General features: G+C 58.2%; 1 protein-coding gene across 2 annotated transcripts in view; it reads left to right on the top strand.

Annotated features, from left to right (window-relative positions):
- Positions 1-3,343: 3,343 nt before the first annotated feature.
- PTK2 (protein tyrosine kinase 2) overlaps positions 3,344-20,572 on the top strand; it is a 112,971-nt gene continuing 95,742 nt past the window's right edge. Inside the window, exon 1 of one of the 2 annotated variants that reach the window (XM_055128298.1) lies at positions 3,344-3,485. The gene's annotated coding sequence lies outside the window, so the exon portion shown is untranslated. The remainder of the gene's footprint in view (positions 3,486-20,572) is intronic. The other variant, XM_055128299.1, reaches the window with a different exon arrangement.

The following is a 20,572-nucleotide window of genomic DNA, read 5'->3' as shown; positions in this document are numbered from 1 at the left end:
TCACACCCGGTGATGCACAGGGGTTATTCCTGGCTCTTCACTCAAGAATTACCCCTGGTGGTGCTCAGGGGACCATATGGGATGCTGGGATTAGAACCCGGGTTGGCCACGTGCAAGGTAAACGCCCTACCCGCTGTGCTATTGCTCCAGGCCCGCTTCTGCACATCTTGAAGGAGCAGACTCTGCCTCGTGGAGAAGAGGCTGCTCCCTGGGACAGAGGAGGAGAGAGCTGGTGTGAGAGCTTTGGAGAATCACCCGTGGGCGCGAGACGCAGCCACAGGAATGGGCTGGGGAGACGGCCCAGCGGTGAGCACATCTTGGCATGCAGGCCCAGTCTGATTCCCCGGCACTGCACAGCACCAGGACTGCCAGAAGCACCCCCTGAATGCTGCAGCATCATCCTGTTGATCACCTTCCACTCCCCAAGGTGCTTGTTTATTTTGGGGGTTGCTCGGGTGCCACACCTGGCCTCTACCCGAACTGTTGTCTCTCCTGTGTCCCTCCCAAGCAGACAGGAGTGGAACAGCTAGGGGCGATCTGGAGTTGGAGGAGGTGGACGGCAGTTGGCGGGGGCTTCCCTTCAGGGTGTACTGAACTTGAAGCTCCTGTTGGACCCAGGTCTGGGACTCTGGGCAGCACCTACCCGAGGTCAGATGTGGGTCCTGGTCAAGGAGGCAGCTCAGGGTGCTGAGCACCAGCTCTACATGTGGGAGCCCTGGGTGAATCCCTGCCACTGCATGGTCCCCCCACAACTAAGCCGGGAACAGTCCCACTCCCCCCAGTAGAACCATGTGTGGGGTCCTGGGTGCAAGGTGGCCTTGGAGAATAGGAGATCTGCTTGGGGACCTTGGCCTTGACCCTCCCACATCCTGGTCCCTGATCTTTGGGTTGCCTCGTCTATTCTGCAGTGATACCATCTGTCAAGTTCTCGACTTTGTACATAGTAGGTGCTGATGAGCTTGGAACTGGCTCTGTTCATTGGCAGGAATGGGGTGGGGAGTGCAGAGGCACCTGGAGAGCCAGGGCTCATCTGTGCTCACAGGTGGAGGTAGCACTCACAGGGTGCATGGGGTCATCCTAAGTTTCTGCTTCCCAATCCATGAAGACCAACAACAGGGGGGCCCTGGGGCACCTGTGCCCCTCATGCTCGTCCCAGGAATGGGAGAGGGCCCCATCAACTGGAAAGCCAGGGTGGGCATGAAGCTGCATGTCGGGGTCTACCAGATGCCCTACAGCGCAGTGGCAATCAGGGAGGGCGTCTGTGTTGCTGAGAGGAAGCAAGAGCAGGGACAGAGACACAGAATGATGGGTAGTCAGAGGGCCCTTGGTTTTCTCACCACCGTGGAGCTTTGCTCTCAGGACTCCTGTCTTGTTTGGTTCTAGATTCTGACCCCTGTCCCTCAGCCAGGAAGGCACAAGCCCTGGGCAGGGACCCTGGCTGGGCCGGAGGCTGGCCCCGACTCTCAGCCCTGCTGAGGCCATGGTGTGAGCATTCCCGCCAGGAGTGATGAACAGTTAACGTCACAGATGCAGAGACTCCACCTCCGCAATACAAAGATGCCCCAGATCAGGGCACGGATGACAGCAGCCCCGTGACAATCACCAGGACGTGACAGTGTGGAGTGGGGTGAAGGCATGGACGGGGGATTAAGTCTGCATACTCGCGCATGTATGATTTGTAATAATGTCCCTGTCAACTCCCCAAACCCCGGGGTGGTAGACAGAAGTCTAGTGTAGAGTACCCGTCTTTTCTCCTGTCTGTCCTTCTCCTGCTCTCTCCACTTGTAAAAGGCAGTCAGAGCTGCTAGCTTGAAGTGTCAGCGTCACCCTATCAGGAGAGTGGACAGTGTGCACCCTGTGACCAGGACCCGGGGACACCAGCCCCAAACCCAGGGGCCAAGAGTGGCGAGCGTGTGGGGTAGTTGCTTTAGGAGGGCAGAAAGCAGGCAAACAGCCTCTGGAGTGTTAGAAGGCACCGGACAGCCCAGTGACATTAGGACTAACAGTTGAAGTCAAGATTCAGAGATGGATCTGAGGGTGCAGGACCCTTAAACGCAGCCTTCTGCAATGGGGCCTGAAGACAATCCCTTTTGTCCCTCTATCTACCCCCCTTACACTTTTATAATGTTTCCTTCTGTCACATCACCCAAAGCTTCATTCACTCACCCAACAAATATTTCATTATGTGCTAGGGCCCCAGAAGTGAGCAGCACAGCCCTGTGTTAGTGACTCAGGCAGGGATGGGAGGGCGCTGATGACCCTAGCAGGCACACGGTTGGGCGGTGGGGACAATGGGAGCTCTGGAGAACAGCGGTAAAGGAGGGGCGGGGGTGGGGGGGCCCCCGTGGAGGCAGCTAAGCAGGGGAGGAGCAAGAAGGTGCAGCCGGCAGAGCGTGGGCCCCAGCCCTGTAGAGACAATCTCAACAACCCCAGCAACCAGACTTCCTAGAGGGCCAGAGAGCACAGCGGGCAGGGCCATGCACGGAGCTCACCCAGGCTGCCCCCCCCGCCCCCCCGCACAGCAGAGGGTCCCTGGAATCCCCCAGGTGTGACTTATGAGCGCAGCGCCAGGATTAAGCCCCGAGCACGACCGGGTATGGCTCAAAAACAAATTAAAAGGGCCAGAACGATCGTACAGCGGGGAGGGCGTTTGCCTTGCACGCGGCTGACCCGGGTTCAATCCCTGGCATATCATAGGGTCCCCCGAGCACCGCCAGGACTGAGTCCTGAGTGCAGAGCCAGGAGTAAGCCCTGAGCATCGCTGGGTGTGACCCAAAAAAGCAATAAGTAAATAAATTAAATTAAAAAAAAATCCTTCACCAGTACAATGGGTAAGGAAAAGTGTCTCCTGGCCTGCTCTGTGCTCGCGGAGCGCAGGGCCCGGCGCGCCCGCAGTCTTGCGGTGAGGGTCACCGCAGCCCGCAGAAAAGGAAAGTTGCCCGCTTCCGGTTTCGCTCCTGCCGCAGGCCGCCGGCAGGCTGGGCTTTATTTCTAACACCAATCAGCTGTCACTTCCTGCTCGCGCCCGGGCCCCTCGTGGGCGGGCCGCCGGGCCCAGGGCCCCTGAGTCCGCGCCCCACAGGCCCTTCCCGGGCCCGGGACCCGCCCGGCGCGCAGCCCGTCCCGGAGTCCGTTGTCTCGCGCGTGCGCAGCGGCAACCCCCGCCCCCAGCGGCTCCACCGGGCCGGGGGGCTGCGCATGCGCGGGCGCGCGCTTCCGGGAGGCGGAAGCTCGGGGCGGGGTCGCGGCCGGGCGCGCGCCCGAGTCGGCCGCCGCGCACGCGCACGGCCCCCGAGGCGCGCGCCCGCCGCCGCCGCCGCCGCCGCCGCCGCCGCCGCCGCCGCCGGGAGCGCCGGGAGCGCCGGGAGCGCCGCGACCGCCGCGACCGCCGCCGCCGTGCGCCCCGAGCGGCGTGAGCGTGGGAGGAAGCGCGGCCGCGCCCGCCGGGCCCCGTCGACTGTGCCGCCCGCGGAGGGCGCCGGCCGGTGAGTACGGGCGCGCGGGGGCGCGCGGGGCGGGGGCCGGGCCGCGAGGGCGGTGGGGGGCGCGGACCGGGCCCCTCCCAGACAAAGGGGGCCGCGGGGGATCCCGGCGCGGGGGCCGGCGCCCGAGTTCTGGGACCCCCGCCCCGCCGGCCCGCGCCCCCCCGGGGGTCGCCCAACGCCCCGCGCCCCGGGCTCCGCGCGCCCGTGCGCCCCCGCCGCCCCTCGGCGCGGGCCGGCAGATGCGCTCGGGCCGTTTCTCTCTTTTATTTGAGGCGTTTCCACCGCGTCTCGCGCGGTTGCCCGCGGCTGGGCGCCGGGCGTCGGGACTGCGAGGCTCGCGCCGGGGGGCGCACCCCGGGGTGCCCACTCCAGGCCGCCGCCCGCCGCGGGCGTTTGCGGGGACGGAGAGGGAAGGACCGCGCCCGCCTCGGGGGTGCCGTGGGGGCTCGGGAGAAGCTCCTTCCCGGAGGGCGCCGCCGAGGGGAGCGGCCTGGCCGCGCCGCCCCGCACCTCGGAGGAGAGCTGAGGAGGGGGCGAGCGGGCAGTCCGCCCGGCCCTCGCCCTGCCCGGGTCCAGCGCACGGGAAGCGTTCCCGTCCGGTGGTCCGGCGGGGCGGACCGGTCTGGCCGCCCCGCAGCGCTTAAGCACATGCAACTTCGGGAGGAAGTCGTGTGTCCTTGCTGGCCCGAGCGCGCAGTTTGTGTGACCCCATCCTGCCTCCCGCACTCGCCCTCCCGGTGGTGCGGAACCGGCCGGCCGGCCAACCAGGTACCTGCACGAGGGTCCTGGGACCCGCCCTGGCTCCTCAGAACGGCCACCGCCTCCTGGAGTAGTTGAGTAGCTCCCCTCAGAAGTTGCTTGACTCCCGCGGTGGGAAGAGCACTGGGGCGGCAGGACCCGGGGATCGGCCTGAGTCCTAGGAGTAGGGTAGAGTTGGCATCTCCAAGGCTTTGTGGAAACCGCGTTTGCCCGGGTATTTAGGTGTCTTTTTTCTTGTGCGTGTCTGGATTTGGGGCCACACCTGGTAGTGGTCGGGCCTTACTCCCTGGCAGGGCTCTGGGGCCCTTGAGTGATTCCTGGGATTGAACCTGGGTCAGCCGCATGGAAGGCAAGTGCTCCGGCCAGCAGCGGGCTTGGTGTTTGAATTTTTGAATTTCAACACCGTGCCCAGTGGTGTTGAGGGGCTGACAGTGCGGTGGCAGGGCTCGCTGCTGTGCTCCGCCCTTTGAGCTCTGTCCCCTGCCCAGGGTGTTTTGTTTTTGAGAAAATAATTAAGAATTGTCTCACAGGTAACAAAAAAAGCAATTCAAAGTACAAGCACGTAAATCTTTAACTTGTATACTTGAATATTCTCCTGCCCCTCTTAGTTTTCAATGAGAATAATTCTTGTTTTAAATTTTAATAGCATTGAAAAATTTTGTTATTTGTGGAGTGAATATTTTTGCTAGTAAATCTGAGCGGTTTCATTTTACTAGTACTTTAGAAATTCTCCCTTAGGGTCCAGACAGATTGTGCAGCGGGTGGGGCGTTTTCCTTGCATGCAGCAGACCTGGGTCTGATCCCCTGCATCCCGAGGTCCCCCGAGCGCCACCAGGAGGAATCCCTGAGCATCGATGGATGTGGCTTCCTCCCAACAAAAGTCCCCCCAAACAAAAAACCCCAGGAAAGTTTTTTTTAAAGCTCAGCTTAAGAAAATATTTTGTTACTATTTCCATTTAATAATTTAAATAATAAAATAATTGCTGGAAGGGTCCTTGAGAAGTTTTAACTGATGCCTGTATGAATTATTAAAAGTGAGAGCATTGTAATTTGGGCCTGTGACAGAGTGTATGGCTGCCCTCAGTGGCTGGGTGGGGCTTGGGAACCCCCCACCCTGCTCCTGGAGCCCCCCAGGGAGGGGAGGGAGGAGGCCGGCAGCTCATCCCTGATCCACTCTGCTTGTCTTCTATAATTATACTGAGTTTTGGGTGGCTTCCTGGAGCCCTCTATTGCTTTTCCTCTCTCCCAACATTTGGGGACAGTTTTTGTCTTCATGATCGCCAACCTCGAGTAGAGGGAAACGAAGGCCGTTTCTGTCCTTTTGAGCATCAGTTTCTAGGAATCTCAGCGCATCTCTGCAGCGTTCCCTTAGCATCCCTGATGCCAGGGCTTGGAGGAAGCACCTCTGCTGTAGCCAGGCCACTGTTGGCTTGCGCCTGGGCTCTAGGATGGAAATGAAGCTCAGAAGCACGTGCAGTCTTGTGTTCAGTGCCTGGGTTATTCAGAAGGTTCTGTGGGTCTCTGCGTACACTCAGGGGAAGATTTCCAGCTAGAGGGTCTGAGTCCTCAGCAGGCCTGTGCACTGTTGTGGACAGAAGCCTCACGTGGTCTCTAGACTCCCTGTTAAAATAATCCTCCCTAGGATGGCTCAGATCTCTCTGCTCTCCTCCCCTCTCATCTCTCCTAAACAAAACGCTCACTTGCCACTAAAATAATCCCTCCTAAGGCTTATTCAGTAAAAGAATGACAGATGCGATTGCATCCAGTAATGGGGAGGAAAAGTGGTGATCCCAGTCCCTCTGGGCCCCAGAGGTGGTGGCAGGTGTGGTGGGAATCTGGGAGAGGCCCCCTTTGCGATGCTGACTCCTGGGGACGGTTGCCCATCTCAAGCTACACTGGTGCTCCTGCTCCTTTCCTCTGGGAACTGTTAGTTGAAGCGCTATTTATAGCCTCCTGGAACCCTGAAAGTTTAGGGGTGGAGCAGCGTGACTGCTCTCAGCTCTCACGCCTCGCTCCCCCAGTGCCCTGCTGGCCCTGAGGGCCTGGAAAAGCCAGTGACTAACCTGGTTGGGAGATTAAGATCTTTCAACTCTTTGGGCTTCTGCAGCAGAGCTATGTAGCTGAGTATGAATCGCCATATCTGCCGTGTGTGTGTGTGTGTGTGTGTGTGTGTGTGTGTTTGTGTGTGTGGTTGTTGCTCCTGGGGCTCACCTCCTAACTCTGCTTGGGACCACACAGTGCTAAGGTTCAGATGCAAGTGTTCCTGCCCGTTGAGCTCTCTCCAGCCCCTTAGTGGTGTTTTGTGTCTGTCTCTAAACTTGGGTTTTGCGTTCAGGAGGTTTGTGTTTGGCCAGTGAGACCCCATGTTAATAGTGAATGTACTAAAACTGCTGAACGAGTGGGAGTTATTTGAGGGTCAATCACCAGTGCGTGTGGCCGCGGCACGGGACATGAGCGCATTTTGATTTTTCACGGACAAGCTTGAGTAACTATGTTTGCTGCGTGTGGCAGTGACTTGTTGGGGCTGATGTTGCATATGAGTAGTTTTGTGGCAGGCAAGGAGTAACTTACGGGAACCAGGATTCCACTGTTCCATGCCGACAGAGCCCCAGTGGTCATCCTGTTGTTGCGTGTGGCGGAGGATCCTTCCTTTTCACAGACGCCCTTCTGAAGTCTTTCCTCCGCCTTGGAACATCAGCTCACCCGCTAGTGTTTCAGATTTTGTTTTAGTTTGTCAGGGTTTGAACCAGACTCCAGTGTGTGGAGTTGGCCCACTCTCTGCTTGGTACTTGGGCGCTCTGCACCTGAACCAGGGCCCAGAGGAATCCCCAGGTGTCTGGGGACCTCTGGGGCTCTGCCTCTTGTCCCCTTGTGGCTGCAGGCCCACGGGAGTTTTCCTGTACTCAGTGGGAGCTCACACACTCCATGGCCTTTTCATGGGTTGTGTGTCTTCTTGGGAACATTTAATGTCCCTGGAGCACAGGAAGCTCCTGGTCCCAGACACCAGGGAAGGTCTGAGCAGCTTTCCCTCTGCTGGCTGTGCGTCGGCTGCACACAGTGCTCGATCCCTGCCTGCCCGCTCATTCCTGTTGTCAGGCTGGGCCAGGAAGAAATGTTCTTTTTTTCCCTAGGAATTGTTCTCGTGTTCCTTCAGACTCATCCTGGCTTCAGGAGACGAATGTGGGCCTAGGAGGCGAAGATGAGGGGTTCCTGTGGAGCTCTGTGTTCCTTGGATCCCTGGTGCGCCCATGGTCTGCAGTGCCATGCAGTGCTCTGGGTTTGCGACAGAGAACTCCCTGGCTGGGGGAGAAACAGATGCCCGGGTCCAGGTAAAGGACGTCAGGCCGGAGCAGAGGTGGCGATGCTGTGCTGTAAGCTGACTGACAGAAACTCATGACAGACGTCCGTGCTGTGAGGGGCTCCTGGCTCCCTCTGGCCCCTGGCTCAGAGGGTGTGTGCGGGCATGTGAGGGCACCACAGGCATGGGCTTATGGGCTGTGACAGAGGCGGCACATCTGTGTGTGGCTTTGTTGTAACTACTGAGCTCTGCCGATAAGATGTCCTTTCATACAGGAGCCGTTTCGGGATGTCTGTACCCGCTGTGTTTAGGGGCTCGGCTGGGGTTTGAGAAGGGGGTGTGCCTCATGGCAGCGGCAGGGCTATGTGCCATTGGTGCCCAGCAGATGCTTATCACTAAATTCATGTTTTGGGGCCTGGAAGGTAGCAAAAGCAGATGGTGCGCCTTGCCTGCTGCTGGCCCTGGTTCTGTCCTTGGAAGCACACGAATCCCTAAGAACCCAAGGGTGCTCCCGAGTGTAGAGCCCTGCAGGACCAGCACCTGAGCACTGCCGGGGGTGCCCTCTCCACAGTGTGTTTCATCTTGCTTTTTCCTTGTTTGTAGGGAAAGGGCTGAATAAAGCTGCCGAGACTTCCGTGTCTTGGGCTCTCTCAGGGACAGTTTCTTTCCCTGGGCGGGTTCGAGGTCCCAGCTCCTGGATGTTCCCTAGCTGTGACGGGGGTTCTGAAGACTCACTTAGTCCTTTGTGGATGGCCATTGGGCACGGGTCCCGAACTGACGAAGCAGATAGACGGGATCGGGTGTGAGGTCACCTCTATACCCAGAGTAGGAACTTTCCTGGTGAAACAGCTCTGGGGACCCCGCTGTGGTGGGACCATCTGGACCTTTGGGGAGATGATCCGTGGTCGCAGCTCTGATGATGGCACGTGGGGCTGGACCTCCGGCCTTGCTGGGCACCTGTGGGCTGATGCTTGGGTTTTAAATAGCCTTTCCCGGTGGCGGTGAGGTTGCACATCTCCATCCCCTCATGGTCGGCCCTCCTGTCTGAACCTCTTTATGCGCACAGAACACAGGTCCTTTGTGGCCGCCTTTCTCCCACTCGGGTGCAGTTTTGCTGACTCTGTGGTGTTTTGTTGTGTGAATCAGAGTGCAGCTTTTTCTTTCTATTTTTTTGGTTCCTGGGCAAACCCGGCAGTGCCCAGGGGTTCCTGCTGGTCCTGGGCTCAGCTCTGGGCTGGGCCCGAGTGGCCGTGTTCCCCGTGGTTCCTGCACTTCCAGAGACGGGGACTTGCTGCTGCTTTGGTATTAGGGAGTGGGGCCGGGCTTGGTTGCTGGTTTCCTCCCTGCAGTCTTTGATGGGGCTGTGAGGATGGTGTATGCCCCGCCCGCCCTGTGCCTGTCAGCCTGCCCTTCGGGGGGCTTGAGGGCTTGCAGGGGGCTTGGGCAGAGCCAGCCCCTGGGCGTGTGTGTCTGGGTGCCCGAGTCCACTGTGACTGGCCTGAGCTTGCATTCCTGACTCTTCGGGCATCTCTGGAAGCCTCTCTGCTTCTTTGCCTTTTCGAGGGAGAGGCGGGACCCAGGACCAGCCAGGTGCCAAGCACCAGTGCCGAGTGCCCATAGCGCCCGGCAGCGGCCACGTGGGCGGGCCCAGAGGAGGGCATGGGGGCTATGGCACTGGGTGTCTGTCACCATGTGTGACTCTCAGGTGTTCCCAAGTTCGTCCTGACAGAAGCGAGCCTGTGCGGGGAGGTGCAGGTGGGCTCATGCGCCTCGGGCTGTCAGTGCTGCTGCCTGGAAACTGGAGGCCCCGCAGTCACGGTGCATTTCCAAGAGTTGGGCACAGCATGTCCGTGCCCAGGAAGGAGCAGGTGTGGCAGGAAGTGGGGCTGTAGCTGCGTGGGGTGGGTCTGGCCACAGAGGGCAGGTCTGCTCGCCTTTGCCCACGTGTGGAATTCAGGGGAGCAGACCTCAGAAAGAAAAAGCTCAGTTCCCTTGGGGTTCCCCAGCTTCACGGTGCCCCTCTTCTCCCCCAACCCACCATCTCCACAAATTGTAGGTTCTGGTTCAGTCTGCTGGGGGTGGGGCACCGGACCTGTATCTGGCAGGTTCCTGTGGGGTGCAGTGCTGGGGGCAGTGGACCCACGGGTTGGGGTCTGGCATGGTTAGTCACTTCTCCTGATCCTGTTCCTTGTCAGTGGGCGTTATAGCTACTGTCAGCTATTGTCAGTTAATAGCCACAGCCGTGGGCGGCAGTGAAGAAACAGCACCTGGCATCTGGGTGCTGACAGGGCCTGGCCTAATGACATGGTTCACTACAGGCAGCAATTAGAAAAGTGTTTACAGTTAGACTCTGCCGCCTTCAGCATCCTCAGCCTTCCCCAGCGGCTGTGTGTCAAACTGCTTCTCCAGGGAAATTGGGCATTTCCTTCCTGCCCTTCAGGGCCTGTGCCTTCTTCTCTCGCCCCTGCCTGTCCTGCCATCCTGCACCTTGTCCAGCTCTCGCAGACTTTTGTCGGCCTGCGGAGAGCAGTGGGTATTACCTGGTGGTCATTCCCCTGGGTGCTGGGACTGGTTTGCCCTTTCCCTTTCTTGGGCTCGCAGGTCACCGGACAGTGATTTCCTGTTCTGCTGGGTCAGAGGGAGCAGGCAAGCTTTTTACCTAAGCAGTATTTATTGAGTTTTTGTTAGCCATTGGTAAACACAATGAAAAACTGTTTTGTGTTTAGTATTTTGAAAGCTGCAGAAGAGTTTCTCCTTCATGGGGAATAAAGTTAACTTAATTTTCTTCAATTTTATTTGATTTCTTGTCCTGGTGCTGGGCTGGAGCCCAGGGCCTTCTAGGTGAGGCGTGCACTGTGCCGCTGTGCGCCTCCCCACACCCCTGCAGTTTTATTTTAAACCAGGTTGGCTGGTCACTGCCCGACTGCTTCCTGTCGAGCTGAGCTCCTTTCCAGAGCTTGGTGCCAACCCACTTCCCACTGACTGGGTCCTGGTGGCACATCCCGCTGGCAGTTTCTCTGGATGTGCCTGTTGGGGCGGGGGGGGGGACTGGTACTCGCGGCTGCACACTGTGTGTCCTTTCCTACTAGTGGAGCGAGTCGCTGTGGACATGTTGGACAGGATTTTCTGACTGTGAAGTCCGTGGCCGACTTTGCCTCTCTACGTCTCAGTGACCTGTCGCTGCCCTTCCGTGTGGGTCACAGTCCTGGTCTTTGTGACTGTTACCAGGGTCTTTGTGTCGAGGTTCGTCTTCCTGCTTTTGTGGCATCTCGAAACTGAAATTGTTGGTTCTGTTCTCATCAGCTTTAGGGGCCTTTCCAGAGTGGTGGCTTTGCTCTTTCGAGGAGTCTTGTTTTGGGGCCCCATATCCTGCTTACTGCTGCTGTGGGGCTGCTCTATCCGTGCTGTGGACCTGACTGGCCGCCTCCTCACCTTCTGTGCTGTTTCCTGCCCCTGGAGTCGCTTGCTGAAGGTAGAATTTCGGGGCACTCAGCTTAACCTCATGAGGAGTTGCTGGGGCACTGCTGGGGCCTCCCCCCAGTGTCCTCACACTACAGCCCCAGGCTGGCTCTGCTGGTGAGCCGCCTCCTGGGCCTGGCAGAGGGCAGTGGCAAGTGTGGAGTGGGGCTCTGATGCCCGCTCTCTGGAGTTTCGGGTCTCCCGGGTTGGTTTTAAAAGGCAGCATTAACTGATGGGCACCTTAGGTAAGACGGGTCAGAAAGGACATTGCACAGCCCCAACTGTCATCTGAGGGTCGGCCCCAACCCTGGCTGTCCACAGCCCTGTGGTCTGGGTGCAGAGCTGTCCTCCCAGAGGAGCAGTGTCCAGGACACTGGCCTTTCAGCAGCCCGTCTCCCCTCCGAGTCTCTGTGACTTCAGCCTTGGGGATTCTAGTGTATCGCACTGTTGGGGATTAGTCTATCGCACCGTCTAGTCTATCGCACCGTCTAGTCTAGTCTATCGCACCGTCATGCGGGTGCTGGGATGCAGCTGTGCCGCAGGAGCTGCCAGATACTTCCCAGTTGCTCCCCCTCCTCAGGGGGGACTCTTGGGGGTGGTCTGGCGTGCAACGTGTCACCGACCTGTGCACCTAACATGGGTCTCAGTGACACCCAACCCCCAGAACGAGGCTGGTTTATCCTGCTGGTTAAGAGCGTGTGTCAGGGGCTGGAGCGATAGCACAGCGGGTGGGGCGTTTGCCTTGCACGAGGTCGACCCGGGTTCAATTCCCAGCATCCCATATGGTCTCCTGAGCACCGCCAGGAGTGATTCCTGAGTGCAGAGCCAGGAGTAATCCCTGTGCATCGCCAGGTGTGACCCAAAAACCAAAAAAAAAAAAAAAAGAGCGTGTATCAGGGACTTGGTATTGTTTTGCGGTGCCTATGGACAGTGCTTCAGATAGGGCAGCCAGTGCCCTACAGTGGCCATAGGCCCATTCAGCAGATGGGTCGGCTCTGGAGTCACAGCTGGATACTGTTGTGTTTGAAATGGGCGTCATTGGAGGCCATGTAGGAATTCTGTGACCTAGCTGGGGTGTGTTAGAAACAGGCTCATCTCTGAATGCTGCTGTCACTGCCGTCAGCGATGGTGCTCACTGCTGAGAGGCCATCGGGCAGGCCGTGCAGAATTCATGGTGTGGGCTGGAGTGATAGTGCTGGGCTTGGGCACTTGCCTTGCATATGGCTGACCAGGGTTCGATCCCCAGCATCCCATATGGTGCCCTGAGCATCGCCAGGAGTGATTCCTGAGTGCAGTCAGATGGAGTAATCCCTGAGCATAGCGGGTGTGGTCCCAAACCCTCTTTCCCCCCAGAAAAAGAATTCATGATGGGGTTGGTCTAAAATTGCATCCCACACGGTCCCTTCCAGGCTCTAGGTGGGTCTGCGGGGGTCAGTGGCCTGTAGCTGGTAGGATGGACAAGGTCCTGACGGCCAGCAGCAGGGCATCTGCAGGTCTGATTCTTGTACTCTGATCCATACTTGCCCACAGACTTCCTAGTCCTGTTTGTCCTAAAAGTCTGAAAGGTGATTTAGACCTGCAGAGGTGGGTTGAATTGAGGGGTCACCTGGCCCAGAAATGAGGAAAGAAGCCAGAGCGGGTGAGTGATGTTGGGCTGCGGCCACTCAAGGTTCACATGTGGGATGTGAGGACAGTGGGAAAGACTTGGCAGGGGCTGAGCACCAGGACCAACGATCCCCTCAGCAATGCCGGGAGCGACCTCCTCAAAAATATACAACACATGGGGCCGGAGCGATAGCACAGCGGGTAGGGAGTTTGCCTTGCATGCGGCTGACCTGGGTTCGATCCCCGGCATCCCATATGGTCCCCCAAGCACTGCCAGGAGCAATTCCTGAGTGCAAAGCCAGGAGTAATCCTTGAGCATCGCTGGGTGTGACCCAAAAAGCAAAAAAATTAAAAAAAAATATATATATGTATATATACAACACAAACCCCCAACTTCTTTGTTCATTGGTATAGAGGTTGAAACGGCTCATGTCACTGATGCGTTGGTTTAAGAGACGCCTTTGTGAATTTGTGAGTGCTTGACCACACTTTGCAAGTGGCTTGTTGCTTCCTTTCCCTTGTTTTCCCCACATCACCTTTGCTACTTAAGGAATTACAAACACATTTTGAATATTCTTATATTCCAATTTATTATTTTTTTGGTAAAAAAAGGGAAGAAAGCTTTTACTGAAAATTATTTAAAAAGACGTGAGGGGAGAAAAAGGCAGAAGTGTGTGTTCAAGAGAGAGAACACAGGCTTCTCCAGACTGGAAATAAGCAAAGAAACAGGGAGAGAAGCAGCGAGACCAGTGTTTCAGGGAGCTCCGTGTTCAGCGGAGCTTGCTGCCTTCTGAATAGGGGAAGGGGACTGCTCTGCCCAGCTGTCTGCGTGCCTTCCAGAGCCGCTTTGGACACACTCTGTGTGGTGGGTGGATATCGGTGATGGCCAGTTACAGACAGACCCTGCCCTCCTGGGGCCCTGGGGCCACTGGTGACCCCCTGGGGCCACTGGTGACCCCCTGGCATTTGTGTGGACAAATGCCACACACTGTTGGTGAGATTGGCTGTGGGTCGCCAAGGCCATTAGAACTACTTCAGCAAGAGGGATCAGAGAGCAGTGGGCCAGACCCCGGCATGGGGAAGGGCTTCGGGGACCCTGCCCAGATGGAGGTGAGTGGAGAGTGAGCGTATGTCAGCTGGATAGTCCCAAGATCCGATGACCTCCAGTGAAGGCTGAGGGTCACACCTTCCTCTGGGCATGGCGTGTCCTCTCCTTCCTGAAGGCCCACTCCTCAGGCCTGCAAGGTCCGCAGATCACTGTCAAGGTGGAAGAGTGTTGCAGGCCCTTCCCGTGGCTGCCCTCCAGCAGGGTGTTGGACCTCACACCGGCCGGCATTTTCGTTGGGAGTTTGAGTGAAGCTCAAGAGTTAGGCTGCGGAGCAGGTGCTTATTTTCAGAACCAGAATTAAAAAATATTCGGACAAATCCTGATGAAGTGCTAACGTCAGAAGGTGAGACATCTCAGGGATGGATGTGGACTGGCAGACGTTAGTCCACGAAGGCCCACTGAGCCGGGCGAGCCAGGCCTCGGAGGCGGAGACGGGCTGGGCAGAGATGCAGCAGGGGAATGCATGTCCCTGACTGAACAGGTGTGCGCCCTGCGCCCCGCTGAGATGGTTCCTGCCCGCCGAGCTGAGGGCACCTCCTGCCCAGGGCCTGGGTTTGCAGCGCTCTGCTCTGAGGCTGTAGACAATTCTATGCCCAGATTGAGCCTTTTCTTTTTGTGCCTCTCATTCGGTCATCAGGAGGCAGTTCTTGGCTGATGGGCTGGTGGCTCAGTTTAAGGACCTAAGGGTGCGATGCTGCGCAGATCCCAGTGCTGGGAGGAACTGAAGCAGGATCGGACCCATGCTCAGTGTGCCCTGGGCTTTCTGGCCCTGGATGTGTTAATCAGCACAGCCGCTGCCCAGCAGGCCAGCGAAATTCTTAGATGTGCTCTGATAATTGCCTCTGTGTGTGTGTATGTGTGTGTATGCGCGTGCGTGTGTATTATGCATGTGTTCATGTGTGTGTGCATGGGCATGTATGTGTGCATGTGTCGGTGCATGTGCGCATTATGTGTGCGTGCCTGTGCATGTCTGTGCCACATGGTGCTCAAGTCTTGAGTACCTTGAGCACCTCCTGACTATTCAGGGATCACTCCTGGCGGGGCTTGGGGAACCATGTGGGATGCTGGGGATCAAAATCTAGGCCCCTGCGTCAAAGGTAAGTGCTCTCCTCTCTGTTAGGACCTCAGGCCCAACTTTTGCTTTCTCATTGTATCATTCCATAATAGTTGAATCATCTCCATAGGTGGTCAGACACAGTCGCTTATGGACAAGGGTTTGGATGATGTTACTTTTCATGGTGCTCTGTGAGGGTTCCTGCAGGCCACTGGAATGGTCTGACTGAACTCAGGAAACTGAGGTGCTGTGGATGTGTGTGGCTCTGGCTGTCCCACGAACACGTTTTGCAGTGGCTTGGGGGGCCAGTTTGTGCTTCCAGTTGGAGAGGTGGCCAGGTGGGTTCTTGCTGTGAGGTGCAGGAAGTTGGTTTTCTTGCCAGTGCCAGGGATCCACAGAGCCGGGGCTCCAGAGTGCCACTGAGACCCAGCTCAGACCCTAAGACTAGGGCACATCGTGGCTCTGGGTGGGAACAAGGCCCCCTGGCGCTGTCCCCCGACCACCGCATCGCACAGCCACCGAATGAGTGACCATGCCTCGGGTAGGAGGGCGTGGGGGCTGTGGCACTGGGAGGCAGCCCTCACAGGAGGAGGACGCAGGGCAATGTGAGTAGTAGGGAGTCGCTGTCATGGGGAGCACACGGGGGCACGGTGGGGACTTGGGGGTCACCATCCTCGGTCGTGGCAGGTGCTTTTCACGGGGTCTGGCCATCCCTTCCCAGGAGTCTCCATGTCCTGAGTGTGGGTGGGAGCACAGGCTGGGAGGTGCTGCATGTCCTGCCACCGCCGTGGGTGGTTGAGGGAGCGGTTGGTCAGGGTCTGCTGCCCAGGGCTCACGGGAGGGCACTCAGGGGTTGTGGGTCCTGCGGGAGGGTTCTTGGCAGAGTCCCTGGGCTTCGGCTGCCTGAACTGGCAGCGTCTCCACACATTCTCCCTGCACTGTGCCTGTGTGACTGCCTGCTGTGGCCCCTGGGCCCGCTGGTGTGGTCGGTGGGAGTGGTTCGTCAGGGGCCGGGCGTCAGCATGTACTTTCAGCACGCTCAGCTCCTCTCCCCCTGCAGCCCCGTAGCAGGGCGCTCGCTCTGCAGCTGGACGACAGCCGGGTACCACGCTCCGAACTCGGCATGAATGAGCCAGTGTCCCCACCTCTGGGCCGTACCACAGTCTGGGGCCAGAGCTGTCTTGGCTAGAATGTGGCCTTAGAGCATAAAGAAGCTTTGTGTGCCCGGATGATTTTTGTGATGACACTGACATTCTTCGTATGTGTTCCTGGTCTTCAGTCAGCTCCTCTGACTGGGGTCCTGAGCATGCAGGTTCCGGCCGGGGGAGCCATTTGTGAGGCTGGTGTAGCCTGGGCCTGGGGTGCTGCCCGAATAAGAGAAACTTCGGGCACAGAGGGCAGGGCAGGGGAGCCGAGGCTGGGTGTGTGGGAGTGGACAGAGGGGCTGTGGAGTGGGCATCTCGGTTCACGGCCAGGCCTGCCAGCTCAAGGGGGCTCTGCCTCTCTGACCTGGGGAAGGCCCCTGGGCTTCAGAAAGTGCCTTCCTCCTTCAGTAAGCCTTGGCTTTGCTCACTGCATGCCCTGGGTTCTCGGTGATGGATGTGGGGAGCCAGACTGGAATCAGCGTCCCCCGGTGGACTCTGATCTCTCCCTGTATGCAATTGCGCCTTGGAAACACTTAGCCGTTCTTGGGTCTCGTTTGCGGAGAGGTCAGCTGGTGCTGCTCCCTCCTGCTTTGGAACCACTGAGCTCGGGCTTCCGACTGTCTTTTCCATTGCCGTTGGCTGGAAGCTGTCCCCACTGGGCATGTGGCAGGGGCAGGAAGTGGCCCTTGTGTGAGGGGCACAGTGTGGGATGTGCGGCTGGTGGGCAGGGCCTCAGGGCATCTGTTCCACACTTGCCTGCCGGCCCTGCCCGGAGGGCAAGTGTGACTCCTCTCTGTTCACTTGCAGCAGGACTCGGGGGCATTTCAGTGGTGGTGTCTGGGCAGGGCCTTGTTTCCTGCTCTCCTTGAGTGGCTGCTGCTGCTCCCGCGTTTGCTGATCCGGCCAGCTTCCTGGTGTGGACACACAGGCGCACAGTCCTGGAGAAGACAGGTGAGAATTGGGGGCAAGGTGGATAAGTCGGCTTGTGGCACTTGGTGATAAGTTGCTTTCTGCTAACATGGCCAGATGCATGGCCCACGTGTTGTTGTGATGTACATGTCCCCTTGGGCACATGCGGGTAAAGCGGAATCCTACTGCTGGATCCATCTCTCCTTTACCAGGTCTATCAGGGCGTGTCTGTAAGGCCAGCCTGAGCTGGGCACTGGCATGGGTGAGCACTGCGCTCTGGGGTTCAGTGTGGTACTGCCAGACGTGGAGCGTTCTCAGCCCAGATCATGAGCGTCAGTGAGGAACAGTTTCTCGGGCTCTCCCACGTGGTGAAGGCTTCAGGAGGTGATCTTCCTGTAAGGTCACTGCTGAGGCTTTAGGGCCTTTTTTTTTTCCTTCTCTGTTTTTGGCCTTACTCAGTGATGCTCAGGGGCTCTGTGCTCAGGAATCACTCCTCGTAGGGCTTGTGGTCCTGGGGGTCGGACCCAGGTTGGCCATATGCCCTGTGTGTTGTACTGTGGCTCTGGCCTCTGGGTTCCATCTCATCGGGTTGCGGACTGGTAGGGAAGGCCTGTGCCTGCAGAGCTACGTGGGGCGCCCGCCCTTGTCTCTTCCTTGGGAAAAGGAACGGGAGCCATTTCCGTCTGCTCGGGGGACAACGTCACTCCCAGGAGAGGCCTGCCTAATGTGGTGGTGGTGTGTGCCAGTCTGCCCACAAATCCTCGTGTGGAGTCGGGAATGCAGGTGGCCTGGAGGGCCTGAGGCGGGTGTGGCTCCTGAGAGGGCCTGGAGTGTTCATGACACCAGTCAATATCACCTCTGTGAAGGGCAAGGTGGGCAGGGCTGCTCGCTGTGGTTTGGGTCTCCTTTGGGACAGAGGAGCAGTTTTGAGGACAGGAGGCAAGTATCCTGGTGCCTGGGTGAGGGTTGCATTCCTCCCCGTCCCTACTGCCTGTACTGTCAGAGGTGTCTCAGGCCTGTGACCCCCATCCGTGAGTGCCTCTCACTCTGGGGGACTGAAGACACAGGGTCTGTGCACAGCTCAGGTAGCAGCCTTTGCCTTGGGTACTCTTGTCATGGGCACCAGGCTGGATTCCGAAAGGCACAGCTGGTGAGTGATGCCCTTCAGAACATGTGGGGGTGAGCCAGGGCCTGTAGTAATACAGGGGTGAGTTGGGACGGGCATGTGAGGTATGAGCCATTACGGACACGGGGGAGATGTGTTGGGGACACGGGTGAGCTGTGATGGGCAGACAGAGGTGAGGTGTGACGGGTATATGGAGGTGAAATGCGATGGGCATTTGAGCGTGCGATGTGATGGGCAGGCAGGGGTGAGCACAGTGTTTTATTTATTTATTTTTCTTAATTTTTATTATATCACCATGTGGAAAGTTACAAAGTTTTCAGGTTTATGTTTCAGTTATATTCAAACCACCCCTTCACCAGTGCCCATATTCCACCACCAAAATCCCCAGTATACGCCCGCCCCCGCCCCGCACCCCCAACTGTATAACTGATGAATTTCACTTCATTTTCTCTTTACCTTGATTACGTTCCATATTGCAAAACAAAAATCACTATAGTTGTTGGAGTTTCCCCCCAAGAAAGACAGCCCTACTAAGGAAGCATTTGATAATTGGTTTTCCATTAAGAGATTGTATGTTTTCAGTTTTTAGAAAAGGTCGCGCGGCCACTAATGCGGCCTCGAGGCTCGGATGTGTTCCAGTCCCGCAACCCGGAGCCGTGTTAGTTGCTGCTCAGTGTCGCCAGGGCTCCATCTGGAGAAGGTGTGCCTTGAGCACAGTGTTTTAGTGAAGACCCAGGTGGGAGTCCTGGGAACAGCCCTCCGGAAGCTCGTGTTACTGAGAGTGGAGTGTGACCTGTTCAGGTTGGTGGGACAGGATGGAGGGTTGGAAGCTCGGCCTGGTCGAGACGGGCTCCATTTGGAGCCCCGACCACAGGGGCTACAGGGGGCACTGGTGCGTGGCAGCAAGCGGACACTAGCGTCTGGGTCTGTTCTTTCCCCATTCCCTGTTGCTCATGCCTTCCTTTCTACCTCTGCCCTGGTGTGCCCCCCACCCCTCTCCCCTGCATCTGTCCTGGTTGGAGTGGGTTGTATGAGGTGTGGTGGGGAGGAGGGTGCGTGCTGCTGCCCACATGGCGCTTGCAGCCTGGGGACGAGTCCCCCACGCTGTGCTGGAGCCTGGCGGTGCCTTGGAGCCTTACGGGAAGGGTGGGATTTGAGCTGGGGAACTTCAGTGGGGTGGGGCTGGGAGGGTGGGGCTGAGGGGTCGTGGAATCAGGGTCTGCTCTTGCAGGGTTGAGCTGGAGGCTGCAATCATGGTGCCTGGTGTGGCTCTTAACACAGGTGTGGGCATGGACAGTGGCTCCCTGATACCTGAACTTTAACCATGGCAGTGACAGGTGGCCGGAGGCCAACTCCTGGGGGTCTTCAATGTGGGCAAGAGGTGGGAGGGCTCCTGCAAGCTGCTGTTCTTGGGGAGGGCCTGCTTGGGGTGGGGGGGTCAGACCTCCCTGATTGTGTGGGTTTTCCTTTTTTGGTTTTGTGCCACACCCAGTGGTGCTCAGGGATTACTCCTGGCTCTGCATGCAGGAATCACTCCTGGTGGTACTCAGGGGGCCCTGTGGGATGCCGGGGATCGAACCCAGGTTGGCTGCGTGTAAGGCAAGCACCCTCCCCACTGTGCTATTGCTCCAGTCCCCAGGCTGATCTTAGTGTGGCTGGTGTCTGCTTCCTTGGCTTGGTTGGCAGTTTCAGGAGCCAACTGTGGCCACTTGAGTCAGGAGCGCCCTTTGCTGATCAGATGGCAGAGCTGGGCCTGTTGGCACCAGCTTCCTCCAGGGCAGGCACTGGGGGCTTCCTGTGGCCAGGCTGTCCTTCCCAGCGGATGGTGAGAAGCCTCTGCAAGGATGTGGCCTGGGGTTGCTCTGCGCTGTTGAGGAGAGGTGAGGGTCTGTCCAGAGAGCTGGCTGTGTCCAGGAGGCGCTGGCTCACCTGGCCCTGGGAGTGCTGGGAGCAGCCCAGCGGGCAGTGGAAAGCACGTGCAGGCAGGCAGGGTTGCCTGGATGGGCAGCCTGAGAAGACCCTGGTGGCTGCAGTGGACGGGGAGACCCTGTGCGCTCTGCAGGTGGAGAGTGAGTGCGCGGGGGGACCTCGGGAGCTCATCGGGGCCCCAGCTCTGCAGCCCCTGTCCCGAGTTGCTCCTGGAGTGCAGCTGGGTTCCCCTGCCAGGGTGTTTGTGGACTCCAGTGCGCAGTTGCTGTCAGTGTCCCATGGTCCCTGCCCAGTAGGAAGCCAGTATGCTGGCTCAGAGACCCTTGGGCCCACTCCCACACAGTGTGGACCAGCTTCCGGGCCACCAAGAGGCTGCACCCACATCTACGCATGAGTGCTCAGTGCTGACTGGTTGACACCTTGTACGAGACATGGCTCTTAGAGTTTGGTCTGGAGTGGCCCAGTGGGTCCTCCTGCATGGACACAGCAGTTGTGATGACAAGTCCCGTGGCTCAGTCATCGCCTGCTGTGGGTGAGCCCGGCCTCACGTGTGGTCAGTGGCCTGCTGTGGGTGAGCACGGCCTGGCGTGCGGTCAGTGGCCTGCTGTGGGTGAGCCCGGCCTCGAGGGTGGTCATTGTCAGGAGGGCCACTTCTGGATGGTGGACCCTGTCTCATTGTGACAAGCCAGCCAGGG

Source organism: Sorex araneus, chromosome 2 (assembly GCF_027595985.1).
Source record: "Sorex araneus isolate mSorAra2 chromosome 2, mSorAra2.pri, whole genome shotgun sequence".
In the NCBI taxonomy this organism is placed as follows: domain Eukaryota; kingdom Metazoa; phylum Chordata; class Mammalia; order Eulipotyphla; family Soricidae; genus Sorex; species Sorex araneus.
The sequence above is the reverse complement of the archived record's forward strand: the minus strand, read 5'-3'. Positions and strand labels throughout refer to the sequence as shown.